General features: G+C 33.6%; 1 long non-coding RNA gene across 1 annotated transcript in view; it reads right to left on the minus strand.

Annotated features, from left to right (window-relative positions):
* The window catches only part of LOC104001987 (uncharacterized), a 49,948-nt gene extending 39,420 nt beyond the window's left edge, over positions 1–10,528 (minus strand). The window contains exons 1-2 of the long non-coding RNA XR_674000.4: positions 10,412–10,528; positions 9,100–9,198 (exon numbers count right to left, since the gene is read on the minus strand). This is a non-coding gene — a long non-coding RNA (uncharacterized LOC104001987). The remainder of the gene's footprint in view (positions 1–9,099; positions 9,199–10,411) is intronic.
* Between the last annotated feature and the right edge of the window lie 1,674 nt (positions 10,529–12,202).

Below are 12,202 nucleotides of genomic sequence, written 5' to 3' on the forward strand. Positions count from 1 at the left end.
ATTTTTTTCTTGCTTTCTTGTTATATTTATCTTTGACAGGGCACCTAGCATCTGATAGAAATTCTAAACAGCAAATGATAGTATGATATTTTTATTATCTTTGCCTCTTAAAACTCTGGCCAATAGCAAATAACACCATTTCCACCTCCCAGAGGAGAAAGATAAACACAAAAGGAGCTTAAGTGGATAAATCACATAGCATGGACACAGAATCTTTTCTAAACAAATAACCTATTAAAATAGAAGTTGGCAGTCTTATAAAAAGAAAATAAAAGTTCTGATGAGGAAACCTGGGTTGTTTCTCAGCTCTAACTACAAAAATAAACATCCTCGAGAAATTGCTGAACCCCCTTGTTCTTGCTTAATGTAAAATGAGAGGGCAAGATTAAATGATCTCAAAGCTCCCTTTCAGTTCAGGGACTGTAAAATAATATGGTACCTTAGGCTTACTTAGGACCTTGTCGGGCACTAGCACTTTAAGAGTTTTACGTGGATTGTATAATCATCTAAATAATCCTGCATAATAGACACCATTGTTAGTTGCATTTTATGAAGAAAGTGAGGCTTAAGCATTGAAGTATTTTACACAATGTCATGTGCTTAGGGAGCAGCCAAGGTGAAGTTTTCAACCAGGCCGACCAACTTCAGAGTCCACTGGCTTCAAAACAGTGCTTTACATCCTCCTTCCAACATTATTCACAAGCTGATCAAGACTGAGAGAGTCACAAGTGTGTGAAACCTGCATTCTTTCTGACTTCATTTTCCCCGGTAAGATGGTTACTTGCCCACCAATCTGGCTTATGCTACAGTGAAACAAAACTTCTTTTCGGTTAACGTTTTTGTCTGTGCTCATTCTTTAGCTGTAATCAAGAGGGTGGCGCATCTTCCAATAGGATATTTATCCTGTGTATTTTCCAAAAACTGGCCATGCAGTCACTAAACATGGATCAGAGAGAGGTTCATGGAAATTATAAATGAACAGTCAGGAGAGAGTCTTTTGTGGCAAAATTACAGGAATGTCTCCTCAGGTCAAAGTCAAAGTAAGGATGAATTAACTCCCGAAGCAATTTTGAAAAGGTGAAATTCAATGATATTGCAGTTGTTGGACCAGGTGTTAAAATGTTATTGGGTGTTAATTTAATTTTCATCCTGTCAACACTCATCTGAACTGTAACAGCTGCTAAACACAGTTCCACAAGAGCAAACTATCCTCACAGAGGAAGCAGATGCCTAATCAATAGGGCCAATAGAAATGTATGGCTCAGCCAAGCAACACACACAAGGGGGAATGAATCCCACAGGACTCTGTCTAACCTGAATGAAAAAGAACTTAATGATGGTGAGGCTATTGAAGCAGTAAGAACAGGAGACTGAAAGTCCTGGATTGGCTTCCCATTGACTCTTTTTTTTTTTTTTTTTTTTAATTCTGCATGACCTTGGATGGGACAATGCCTTAGTTTCTCTGTCCCCCTGAGCTTGCAGAGGTATTGTAGATGGAGTTTCAAATCTATTGCTATTTTTACTGCTATTATCATTTCATAGGTCTTGCGCAGTTCTGAGTAAAAATCAGCTTTTTCTTAACAAAATGTAACTTTCTTGAGCTTCTAATATTAAAAGATAATAATGATGAGGTAGTAATAGTTAATAGCTGTCCTTCATTGCAACCTAGGGTGGAAATGAATAGATGACTTATCACTGAGAAAGGGAATTTTTAGATTTGAATACTTTCTTGAGTACTATAATTTAAAACATGCTAAGATATGTTACCTCCCCTTCTGGAGATTTTCAAATAGAAAGTAGATTGTTGCGTTTAGACCAAATACGATCTTACCTAGAAACTGTGGTTTGACTATATAACCTCTTAAGGTCAATTAGAGCATGCATTTAATAGTTTTCTATAAGCTAGTATACCTCATCCAGAAGGTCAGCTTTATTTATGCATCTCATACTTGGTTATAGATCCCCCTGGGAGCATGTGGTGGTGTGGGGCTGAAATATTACCTGGGAATTTTTTTTTTTTTTTTTTTTTTTTTTTTTTTTTTTTTTTTGAGAAGGAGTTTTGCTCTTGTCGCCCAGGCTGGGGTGCAATGGCGTGATCTTGGCTCACTTCAACCTCCACCTCCTGGGTTCAAGTGATTCTCCTGCCTCAGCTTCCCAAGTACCTGGGATTACAGGCATCCACCACCGTGCCTGGCTAATTTTTGTATTTTTAGTAGAGATGGGGTTTCACCATGTTAGCCAGGCTGGTCTCAAACTCCTGACCTTAGGAGATCCACCTGCCTCGGCCTTCCAAAGTGCTGGGATTACAGACATGAGCCACAGTGCCTGGCCTGGAATTTTTAATAAATGAAAATAAGTTGATACTTATTTAAGGAAGTAAAATGAAAATTTCACATGAATATTAAAATAATGCATATTTCAAATAATTTGAATGTTGAGATAGACCTTTTGGCCTACATACAGACACTTGGCAATTGTTCTTTCTTGAGGGGTCATCAGGGAGAGGTTCACTGTGGCTACTTACGTAGGATGTTCTCTTGAAGGAGAGATCTTTCGTTTTTCTGGACTTGTTAAATGTCATACCAACCAAAACAACAACAACAAAACACCCGTCTTTGACTTAGAGTTTCACAGTGCTTCTAATATTCCTTCTTTTCTGCTCTCTACTTCTACAGAAAGTGAAATATTTCAGGAGGCATGCAGTAGATGTTATTTCAGAATATATAGAAACTGTCCAGTGACTTTATGACAAAAAAAAGATTAGTTTTGAGAAGATAAAATAATTGCAGCATATGGCCTGATGAACTGGATTTTTTTTTTTTTTTCGGAGATACGTCAGTTTTTAGTTGGGAGAATTCAAAAGGCCATTAGGTGCATATTGAGAATTTTGTATCATAAAATTCTTATTCCAAAACATAAATGCAAATAAGGGTGATAAGAGGAACAACGCCAAGCTTTGGCTCTTTGGAGCTCTTGTAGAAAAACAAACACACAAAAATAAGGTCATGAATTGTATTTCTTAGCATTTAACTGAAACTGGGGACAAGAGCCATCATTCATTGTGTTTAGTATGACAACATACTAGAAGGTTTTTTTTTTTCTGTTAGGTATTTGAAAAGCTTAAAATTTGGCACAGGACTATAACATCAGGAATTCTTTCATTCCTACCTCTCTCTCGTCTTTCTTCTTCTGCCCCCTTTTCTCCTTACCAGTGGGAAACGAATTTAGATGAAACAATTTGATGAATGGATTTTGAGCAATTTCAGTGAAGAAATATGTACTTACAGGTTCAATTGGGTTTCTAGTGTGTTAATACATTATCAGAGTCATTTATAACCTGTATTCTTATGGCTGTAAATTAATTTCATTATATAATTTATATAAAAAAGATAATAGATTGATGCATGTTATTATTTCCTTACCTTCACTAATTAGGTTATTACTAAATGAGATCAGCTAAATTCTGAAGCTTTTAATGGAAAATTGATGTAGCTATTGTGAGCTCTGGAAATCTTATTTCTTTGTTCTATCACTATAATATGTGTATAAGGATTCATCACCAAAACTTGATATTTAAGTCAAATTAAAGGGCATTTTTACTGTAGTGATCAACCTTATACAATTTATGAAGATTTGTTTTTAAAAACAAAGTTCATAGAGAAATTAATGTTTCACCTTTTCCCTTATAACCAGATGGCTTCTGGAGGGAAAACTGCTTACAGCTTATTCACTGGCTTCTCAATGACTTCAGTGCAAGATGAATAATTTCAGGGGCCACTTTATCTTGACTATGCTGTTTAGTAACTAGTGTGATTGTTTGTAATGAAATGAAAAGAGAGACTGAAGAACGTAAAAAATGAGAAACTAAGGAGGAAACAGGGAGAAGGTTAATAACTCATTCTGAAAATACCTGTAAGATTTAGCCATGCCCTAAAGTTTTAATAGGTTGGGCCACATTTTATTCAGGAATTTAGTGAGGAGCCTATTAACCACCAAGACTTCATTTCTTTTCATATATAATATTTATTTGAGATTTGGGGATTATTCTATATCTTCTGATACGAAATTATAATAATGTGACTTTCACTACTGTTAGACAAATACTGATTGTCTTTCTTCCAGGGAACCTCAAAGAATTCAAATATGCTACTTAGTATACACACTAATGTTTGCTCACCCTTTGAGCATAAGCTCAAATTTTATTGTGGCTTATCTTCTCCAAAAAATGGGTAGGTCTCCACTTTTCTAACATGTATAATGAATTATTTAGTGTTTGTCTTCCTTGATGAACCCCCATGCTTGTCACAGTAGCTGGTATATTAGGAATTGAATCGGATAGAAATTCACAAATACTCCTCTATATTTATTTGAAAAAGCTTATCCACATTTGTTAGTTGGAGGAAACCAACACAAAGAAATTAAGATTTGCCCATGATCTCTTGAATCTCTAGAATCCTCATTTACTGAATTTTATTCTAATACTCTTCTTAAGGTAATACTATAATCCTTAAAGTTAAATGTAACCTATGGCTAATGAAAGCTGAAAGCTAAGGCATACATCTAAGCACAAGCCTAGAATTAAGAAAATGCTAGGTCTTACACTAATCCTGCTACTAGTAAGTTCAGAGAAGTTACTTGTATAAGTATGTATATGAATTATCCCCTGAAAAGTTGTTTTCTTGTTTTTTAATTCTAACAATGTTGTACTGAAGCTGTTTTAATGTATATTTTCAAGAGATGTGGTACAATATGGTCGTTTGAGAATGTGATATATTGCTTTTTCCTCATAGCACTTATCACTACCTTAAGTTTATCTATCTATCTGTCTATCTATCTATCTATCTATCTATCTATCTATCTATCTATCATCTATCTATCAGTTGAGGAGCTCCTCCTCCTCCTTGGCTTCATCTATAATGGAAAAGCCATGACAGCCTGAGAAGAAGGACTTTGTCTATGTTTTTCACTACTGTATCCCACCTTTAAGAACAGTCCCTCAGTCAGCAATGGTGCATAGATAGCATTGGGTTTGTCAGTGAGTGAATGAACCATAAATGTATGTCATCAGCACTGGCTCTATAGCTTAGCCTCAGTCTTAGTGAACTCTATGACCTACCTTAAGTGACCTTATTGAAAGCCTTGAACCACAACTTTAATAACAGTTCTGGTAGTATCTTTATTCTGCTTTTGGCTTTGATTGTTTCTTTACTTGTGTCTTTTGTCCAAATGGATTAACTATTTGAATGTATTGTTGCTAAACATTAATGTAGAATCTCCTTCCACTGTTATTGTAGGATTTTAAGGTTGTGGCATTTGTTGTTGTTTATGAGTCGAAATTTTTGTAGAATAGACAAATCAAGAATGATGACTTCTTAAGATGCAGTATTCAAGTTCAGAAATCTATACTCAGATGACCTTGTGTAGGTCATCTGCTTCTGAGGTTTATCTCACCAGTGGTAACTGAAATGGTATGAATATATAGTACTTCAAATAAATGATAGTGTAATAAACTAACCAGTCTCTGAGAAAGATAACCTATCTTGTGGAACAGCAATCACTCAAATATAAATGAAATAGCTTACTCTAAGGTGTAATTATTACTTATTACTGTAATTTAGTTTTGACTTCAAATCCCCAAGCCTGAGTATCTTACTCATCCTGGATGTTTTAATAGTATTAGAAGTCTCTTAGTTTCCTAAAAATTAAGACTTTGTTCCACATGCAGATATTGGAAATTTATTTAATAGGCCAAGTGACTGAAGTGTTAATTTCTGTTTTGAAATATTACAAGAATCATGTAAATATGGCATGTTTCTAAGAAGTGAATTGGGAATAGATTTTATTGAACAAAATATATTCATAGCGTGTGGCTGCTCTATAAATCCTGGACTATTGTAGTAGAATGTGTGTTGGTTTGCAGATGTAAGGAAAAAAACATAATTCACTGCTATGCTATGGTAATAATAAGTTCCTAGAGGGAGAGCAGGCTAAAAATAATTTATTGAAACTGCCCTCAATTTCTAAAGACATTTCTGAATTCTATTTAGAACATAGCCATTGATTACAAAGTGTGATTTGAGAAGGCAAAAGAGGCCAACTTTCCTGCAAACAAATTAAGAGATGCCTATTGACTGCAGGGAAGTATGTCATCACTGAGAAATCGAAAGCAATGGGACTTTAGGAAATCAATCAGCAGTCCAGTCAAATTAGATTTTTTTTTCCTCATACTTGCTGGAACCCTATGTAGAATGTACATATTTTCAGCAGATACAAACTTTTAATTTTTTTAGTAAACCCAGTTCAACAAAATAAATAGAGGATAGGTTACAGGTTCTAGTTCATTCATATTGCATATTTTCAGAGCCCTGATAGAACACAGAAGTCCCTTGGAATCCTATGTAGGTGTATATCATCTTATGATAATTTTTGTCCCAGTAACCCATTTTTCTTAATGGTCTAGTTTGAATGCCCTTTGGGAAGACATGACTCTAATCTGAGACCAATAACCAGCTTTCCACATTTATTTTGACCCCTTTTGGGGACTAAAAAAAATGCGTATCTTTTCAATACATAAAAAGACAATAGCACTATATGCTAGTCAGTTCTACTTGATTCTCTATGCTTATAAGGTCAAGGTCATTCTCCTTTCTGAAATAATGATAGGAGAATGTTCCTAAAAGTAAAAAGTCGAATACTGGAATCAGTTAGATCTCAAGCATATAATGATTCATGGAAGCATGTGTATATTGTCACAGAGTTTTTTTTTAAGATAATAAACCAGAGACCTTATAATAAATAAGAGCAACGTATATCCTGAATTTATTATTTTCAACATAATGATATATATTATTTTCAGACATCTTTAAAATATTTTTAGAGAATTGAAAACATATCCTCTAAATATATCAAACTAGGATGTGATTGATAAAATGGGGTTGAAGTGGATCTTAAGTCAGTCTTAACTACTTGTGTGTTTCATTGTGTGCTTGTGTAAGGCCCTATGCTAGCCGCAATGAAGGGTATAAAAATGCATTTGACACAGTGTTTATCCTCAAAGAGATTATCCTCTAATACTGTGTGCAGTTAACACAATCTCTGTGGAATTTTTTTTTTAGAGAGTTGAAAACGTATCCTCTACTTATATTAAACTAGGATGCATAAGAGGGTTGATAAAATGGAATTCAGGTGAACAGTAAGTTAGTCTTAAATACTTGAGTTTAATTCAAACTTGTTTAAGTGTATTTCTTACTAGAAAATGTCCGCTTTCTTTCTATAAGTGGTCTAAGACAATAAAAGTGAAAGTATTTCAAAACTACTTTTAATTTTTCTTCATTTTTATTTCAAAAATACTTTTAATTTTTCTTCATTTTACCAGATATTATTAGAGATATTACAAACAGAAACAAATAGTATAGATTTTATGATTGTAAAACAATATATGCCAAGAGTAAATAATTTGGATAGCATGGATTTACTCAAAGAAAATAAAAAGCATTCATAATTCCACCACCCAATCATGAACACTGCAAACACAGAGATAAGGCAGTCTTGACTGCCATTGCCAAAATTTCTCCAGTTTTGTGTCAAGATTACAGGATAAATGCATACTGTAGCTTTCCTTTCCAGCTTCAAAAACTTAGCAATGGAAGATATTATAAAATGAATAAATGCATACATATACATAAACATGTTGGTAAAAGCAGTGGGGAAAAATTATAATTATTCCCTTGAAAAAAATTATCAAGAATCAGATTGAAGAGAAAACATAGCAATGCATGGATGGGGCCAGTTATGAAAGGTGGAGGTTGCTCAAGGAGTGTTCCTCAAATAAGATCATGAAATTGCCCTCTTCATTCCCGTCTTGGGAGATTTATCTGCCCCTAGGTAGGAGCAGTGAGAGTTTCAAACTTTTTTTTTCCTATATGTAAATATATATATATTATATATATATATATATATATTTCCAGAGTGTTTTCAAAATAAAAATCATTATTATAACATACATACCATTTTGTAACTTATCTAACAAATTATTGTAAGAAAATAACTTGCCTACAAAATCATAAAGTTCAGATGCAGTGTAATTTATTTATTTAAACAATTGCATCTTTCTCTATTTTAAACAGTGCTGCATTGAACATCCTTATAGTAAAATCTCTTAATTTATTTGCCTTTTTTCAATACATGTTTTGATAAATTAAATTTTAGTATTATTTTATAAGTAAAAAATTGGGATTTTGATTAGATTTGCTTTAAATCTAAAAATTAATTTGTAGAAATGTCTTAAATCTTTACAACATTTAAACTTATGTATGGTAATGTCTCTATTCAAGTGCTTATATTATTCAATACTTCTGAGGTTTTCTTCACTTTAATCCTAAATATTATGCATAAGTATTTTTATGTTGTTCATATAGTTCTTTTTAATCTTTGAAGATATTGATATATATATATGCAAGTTACTGGTTTCTGCATATTTATTTTTAAGTATTTTAGAAATTATCTTGTTAAATTTAATATTTTTTTATTTGACTATATTCATTATAATTCTTCATGTACTTTCAGGTTTTCTTCTGATTGCCAAGTGTTCTTGTTACCCCCAACAGGCATCCTGACTCAAGCTGTATACATTTGCAATATCTGATTTTTAACCACACACTCTTCATCCTATTGACCCAGACTGAAAATTGATACTCTTATCTGAAGGACTGTTCCCTTGAGTATATTTAAACCAGACCAATCTCTGTGTTTAATCTGGGTTCATCAGGAACCATTAGCCTTGATTGGTTTGTTTTTCTCCCCCTCCATCTCAGGACTTGATTCTATTGAGTTAACAACTATTCTCCCCAGAGAACAGCTACCGCAAGCCTGTTTCAAGTAATTCCAATATCTGGCTCTTAGAAATTGAACTGATCTTTTTTTTCTTTAGTTTTATGTGAAGAACTGCGGTAATGAATTCTGAATTTGTTCAAATCATTGAAGATGTGTGAAGACAAAACATTCACTCAAATCTCTATCATGTTAGCATGTTATTTATCATTGCTCTGTTCTTCATTGTTGAATAATGCAATTGAGTTAAAAAGAACAAACATTATTTACCGAAGACTCATATGTTGATATCCAGTAAATCCTCATTAATCACAATTTGACAAGCTTGCAATTTCTGGTATTTCAGGAAGGAACTAGGTATATGTTTATCTGTGCAAAATATCAAAAAATGCATTAGTAAGCATTTTAGTAATGTAAATAAGACTGCAGAAGAATTATTAGAGCAAACTATATTTTGTTTAAACTATTCCAGCATAACACATAACTCAGAAAATAAGACAATCTATCGAAGCCTTACAAATTACAATCTGTGAGGCCTGTCATAACTTTCATAAGAATGCTTAATTACATTGTGCTGCTGATATAAAGAACCCATCTATAAATACAGTTAAAACATTATCCAGATTTTCAAACATAATTTCAAGGGGGATAATAAGTAGAAAAACTACGGGGTTATTTTTCAGATCATATATTTCTAGCTCTACTTTTGAATATCTGTGACTCATGACTTCAAGTAAATATTTTACCTCTTCTGAATCTAATTGCTTATCATTTAAATAAAAATACGTCATTGTGCACATTTCATGGAGTTGCTAGTGAACATAAGGAGCTTGAGACTGAAAGCTACCTTAAAAATTATAAATCAACAAAATTCTAAATACTCATTACTATGTTCTGGATTACTCTTATTATAAATTTGCAAAATAATTTTGTCTTCAGTTTTTGAATTCTGTATGGCAAGGAGCACAATGGCTTGTGTTAGCTTGTCTATAAAATTGTAATTGGTATGAAACAGCTTTGATAATTACCTCAGCTACAATATTCTGAATAATTTTCAGTTTAGCTTAAAATATTAGAACAAGTGGCTATTCATGAATAAATATTACTGATATCTTGAAAGAAATAACAAGATTCCTTCTTTAAGCTCTTAAACTCTTTCCATTCTGTAAATTAAACACATCAGTAATAGCTAAGAGAGAATTCTGATACACCATCATTTACCACTATTATAGCACAAATTTTGGATGTGACAAATTTTAAATTAGTAGATGTTATTTTCCCATATAAACAAAAGGAGAATCTAACATGAAGCAAATTCAAACTACATCTTTATAAGATGTTTTATAGCCATGTAACATAAAGGCTAATACTAATCTGTCATTAGTTAAATGATTAAGTTTGGAAAACTTATTATTGATGACTAGTATTGCAAAGTGTTAAAGTATTAAACATTACATCTCCTTGTGTCACTAGGTACTTTCCTTCCTCATTCCAGGCAGCGACACAAGAAAGCATTCATTATTTTAAGGGAGGACAGTCTCAGGAAAACAGCAGAACAAAGGCAAAGACCTAAAATTCTTACCTTTTAGATTCGAAGTGGTTCTCAGGTATAAGACAACAAGATTTGAGAAAAACAAGCAAACAAACATGATCACACACAAAGAGTTCTTTCCCAAACTATACTAGACCAGAGACTAGAGAAAGATCATTAAATCTGAAGGAAGGAGTTTAGCAATCCAGAGGCTGGTACGTGTTTCTTGCCCTCTCCTCTCTTACTTGAGTTAATTCTAAACTGATGGGGACAAAGTGGAATCCCTTAATAATTTGAGGGATCTGCAATTAGATAAAATCTGTGCTGCCAACGTTCTATGTTCCTTCTTGGCAGTAGAGGATACAATGAAATGGCTAAATCAGTTCTCCATGCACCAACAAGACTTACAGTACAGACAGATAGTTTTTCTGGATAAGGTTGGCATAGCTTTGCCAGTCAAATTGGAGGAGAGTTGCAGTAGCATACATGGCATGAATCATATGATAAGAGACCGCATGAGAACTGTATACCTCAATTGATATCATCATGAAGGTATTAATTCCAGAAAGCAGATGGAGGATATATTTTAGTGGATGTCACGATAGGCAGGTAGTGATGAAGGATGAGATGCCACCTTTCACCTCATGTCACATTTCACCTCAGTGACCTTGGCGTTTATACACAATACCAAGAAGAAAGGGAACAGGAAGAGGAATCCTCTAGACTGCTTTAAAGTGGCAAATTATGTTTCTGTTCTCCTGAGCAGAATGGAGTTAGGGTTAAATTAGACTGAGTTATAGAAAATAAAAACTACAATTTTTCATAATTAAGTTTGAAATTATTGTAGCAGATACACTGGTCTTCCTATCATGATGATTGTGTTCTCTTCCTAACATGGCATTCACCTTAGTAACTCACTGTTAATATGTAAAACACAAAACAGAAAGATAAGGAAACTGGTAAATTCCATCAGCCTAACAAGTTTCCTCCATGTTTTCCTTTGACTTATGCTGAAGTTAACTGCAAGGGATGTCCTGGTTCTTTCTAGCTTCTCTAGTTTTAATGTCAAGAGCAATTTATTTTCTTTCTGTCTTCTTATCCACTTGAAGTGGTAGAAAGAAACTTTATTTATAAATAAAATCTCCCTAGGTAATAAATTTTTGGTTTAAAATACCTTTAACTATTGGCAACTCCTAAATTTCTCTCAAGAAGGAGCTTAGGGGCAGTAATCCGGCTGGAAGTGGTGATGGTGGCTGCATTTGTAGGCGGCACACTGGCACATTATGCATTATTTGGAGATAGATAATGGGAAAGTTAACAAGGTTTACTAATCATCCCCGCAACAGCACCCACAGATCTGATCTCGGTGATACAATCTTTACTGACGAGCCCTCCTTGTATGCTGCCTTCTGCTTATTGCTTGCATATTTTATTTTATTGCTTGTCCATTTGCTTTAAATGTGGTCAAAAATTAGACAGAGATGATGATTCTCAGTGGTTTTATGTTGAGTAATAGGCTAACAAAAAAAATTCATACAAAATTCTTGGATGTGTTAGAACTGAGTTTATATCTAGAAGCCACAATAGCAGAAATAAGAATTTAAACCTTTTTGATCTTTCATTTTTACTTTCAAGCTGTCTTAAATTATGTCCCAAGATGAATTTTGGATCTACCTTTCACTGCTCTTCAGTGCCTTGTGCATTCCCGAATCCAGTTCACATCCCTCATTCTTCACTTGAATGAAACGCAAGCATATCAATGCATTTAATCTTAACATGGCAAGACAGCATTCCCCTATTTCTGTGCTTGTCTTCTGTAATTCCAAATCTTAGGCAAGGATA

Source organism: Pan troglodytes, chromosome 15 (genome assembly GCF_028858775.2).
Source record: "Pan troglodytes isolate AG18354 chromosome 15, NHGRI_mPanTro3-v2.0_pri, whole genome shotgun sequence".
NCBI classification, from domain to species: Eukaryota; Metazoa; Chordata; class Mammalia; order Primates; family Hominidae; genus Pan; species Pan troglodytes.